We start from the raw sequence: 3,348 nt of genomic DNA, 5'->3' as shown, positions 1-3,348 counted from the left end.
TTTTAACCACAAAGCCAAACACTTGGAAATAGGAGACATCTGCTATCTTCAGTTAAACTTTTGAAACAAATATATTTACATTTTCACTGATTCAGACTTTTTTTCTATGAGCGAGAAGAAGAAAATGTGCTTTTAAGAATTTTTGACTCGTTAATTGAGCTAATTGGTGGAAAAAACATTAAATGCAATTTATTACTTTAAGCAGATAGCAGCATATGTTTTATAACATGTCTGAAAACCAAACCAATGTGGGATTTCTTTGATTTTAGGAGGAACATTCACAGATCACCCTTATTGCGGTGCCAGTGGCGGACTCAGACTGTTTGAGGGGCAGAGAAATAAAAAGGGCACCAGCGACTACAAAGTTCTGATGCATTTCTGGTGAAACAGCTTAGTCAGTTTTCGAACATGGGGGCACCGCGGCCGATTCATTCATTCACTGTATATCTCTCAATTAATTATGGAGAGTAAGGGGAGTAAGGCCATTAGAGAATTTGCTGAGAAGAGGAGGAAAGAAGAGGAAATGTAGGATTGAGTGCTGAGGCGGGCGGATCTGAGTCTCCCCATTCATGGAAAGAGAGACAGAGCTTAGTGTCTAAAAACAGAAGGGGGGACGTTGAGGATTTGGCAGTTAGTCAACATGTGTCACATCAGGACACGACTTGCTTGTGCTGCCTTTTTGTACCCAATCGAGTCCGATCGCAGGATGCAAACGGAGACGTTCTTATTTACTGCAATATAACGGGCAAATAATTGCTGTAAATGGTTTGTCATTCAGATCTAATTCTGTCGCCCACTTGTTCCACCTTTGTTTCTTCAACACAAACAGTTAAGGGATTAAACCCTCTGTAATTTGTTTTAAATTAAAGATCACAGCGACTAAATTATCCTGTTATCTCAAGATTACAAATGCTGATCATATTTAGATTCAAGCCCAGTATCCTAAGATAGCAGTGATTACCAATAATTACTTATTAGTTTCACCTTTTCATTTCCTCTCCCTCAGTATTTTTGGTTTTGCTTTGCCTAGACCTGTATCTGTCTACCTGCCTGTCTGCCTACCTGTTATCTGTCTACCTGTTCCTGCCTGTAAGCTGCATCACTACTAAATCACTGAAGTCGTCCCGCTGCCTGCATTTTGAGTTAAATCCTGCATTTCTTGAGCAGTGATACAGGATGTCAACACACAAATAATAAAGTTTATTTTTTATTATCCATCTAGAGTGCAAACTATTTGATATATTAAGATTTATAATATAATCGCCACAAAACTTCTTATTCTCAATACTATCTTGAGAATAAAAGATAGAATTCACCTGCATGGTTTTGCGTGTTTTAGCCTAACGCAGAGGTAAAACAGTTTAAAGTAAAAGCAGGGAATAAGTTAGTTGGTTGAAAATAATAAAATAAAGCATCAACATGTAAAATTATTAACTTTCAAGGCAAAGCACAACAACACACTGGCTGTTCTCCTTCTGCCCCCCCGTGCTGTTGTTTCAGGCCTCCATCGTTCTCAAAGAGAGCCGAATAAATTCAACTAAAGCAAGAAAACCTACAAAGTTTGAACAAACTGTTCCAAACTCGCCGTCTCTGGCTCTCCGGGGCTTTCCCTTCAGAGAGTCAACCAATGGCTTTCGAGTGATGGGATTGCCTAAAGCCGGCAGCTGTATGGACTGTACATCTGTACTGGTTTGTGTTAAGAAGGGCTGAAGTTTAGAGAGCATGCACGGACCATGAGGCCACAACACTGTCACACTCATCTGAGTCTAAGCTGTTCCCATACTGTCAGATTAATCACTATAGGATCAGAGGTCAGGAGGGTTATCAGTGAGAGAGGAGGAGGGATGAAGAAAACCAGAGAGCGCTGTGAGGATGGATGAATCGACAGTATAGGGAGCAAAGGGGAGGGAAAGTAACAGATGGACTTGTGGGGATTAGAGGGAAATCTGGGTGGGTTTCTGATGGGAACTCACCCAAGACGGAGGAGGGAGTGATGAGGGAGCGCATAGGAAAGGTGAAGGACACACATAGAGTCTCTGCCGGGGTCCCCAATATGGTGAGTCGAGCTGGTTTTGAATTTTCTTATTTTTTGTTGCACGAGTGTAAGCTGATCAGAAGTTGAGCGTGAGCGGCAGCTGGAGCAGAGGGGAAAGATTTCAGCTCATCGTGATGAGACGATACAGAGGAAAGCAATAATGTACGTATTCTACTTTTATCTATTAAGTGTTAACCTGCTGTTTTAATGTGGATAATGTACTCATGACCTTAAGATCAGTCAATTTAGACACCGAACTCCATATTTAAAATCACAAACAACCATGTTGGGGTATTTGTAAAGCTGGGACAGTGGACTGAGATCACCTTCATGCTTGGATGTGTTAATCTATAAGCCTCCGCTGTTGATAACATGGACAGGTGTGTGGATATACTACACATGTACAGTAAGTTAAGACCGAGCAGAATAATATGTACCTCAGTGAACCGCGTGGATTATGGATGGATAGTTTCACACCATGAGATGATTTGATGGACCAAATTAAACCCCAATGCCTGATTTGATTAAAATGATGGTGCATGCCAGCTGGGGGGGGGGTTGGGTATATGGATCACCTGTTAACACAGTCGCTTATGATAGAAGTGGGTCACCTCTTCACAACTTTGGCTTTGCTGCCAAATGTTGTTTGAACTCACCAGAACTTTATTTTAAATTCTAGTGGAGATCCCAAAGTCTCCCAAAGGTAACAAATATGTGAATTTGGGGGATGTGTGTGTGCTGCAGCCATAAAAACACTTGATCTTAATGAAGAGGTGGAACGAGCTGATACAGAGTACAGGGTTTGAGATAACGTCAGATTTGTGTGGAATAAGACGATTTTTACAACTTTAAAGCTACTTAACGGAAAATAGAAGAAAACCATGTTAATAGGTTTCAATGATGTTGCTGTTGGACCTCATATTGTGCTGGGATAGTTTGGTAATTTGTGGTCACACAACATTACTGTAAGTGTGGATTACAATATTAGAAAAATTCCACATAGAGAGAAAATGTTTAACTTATTGTTTATTCAGTAGTTTATATATAATGCACCTTTTTATTTAACAGCCTTGTCATAATTATTCTAATATAATAATAATAATAATGATGCATCTATGTTGTTGTTTTTTTCTTTTGTAGTGTTTTGTGTGAGTTTCTATATTTTTCTTGTTGTTTCACCTCCTAAAGATTTTGTTTTCTTGCTGACCTCCAGTGGTTGAACGTCTCACCGTGCAGCGGCGGTGCACAGATGTACTGCAGGACCTCAGTGTTTGCTGTAGTTAAAGGAGTAGGAGGAGTGAAACAGGCTTTCA

Source organism: Morone saxatilis, unplaced genomic scaffold (assembly GCF_004916995.1).
Source record: "Morone saxatilis isolate NCDOM2014 unplaced genomic scaffold, NCSU_SB_2.0 Contig9, whole genome shotgun sequence".
Lineage (NCBI taxonomy): Eukaryota > Metazoa > Chordata > Actinopteri > Moronidae > Morone > Morone saxatilis.
The sequence above is the reverse complement of the archived record's forward strand: the minus strand, read 5'-3'. Positions refer to the sequence as shown.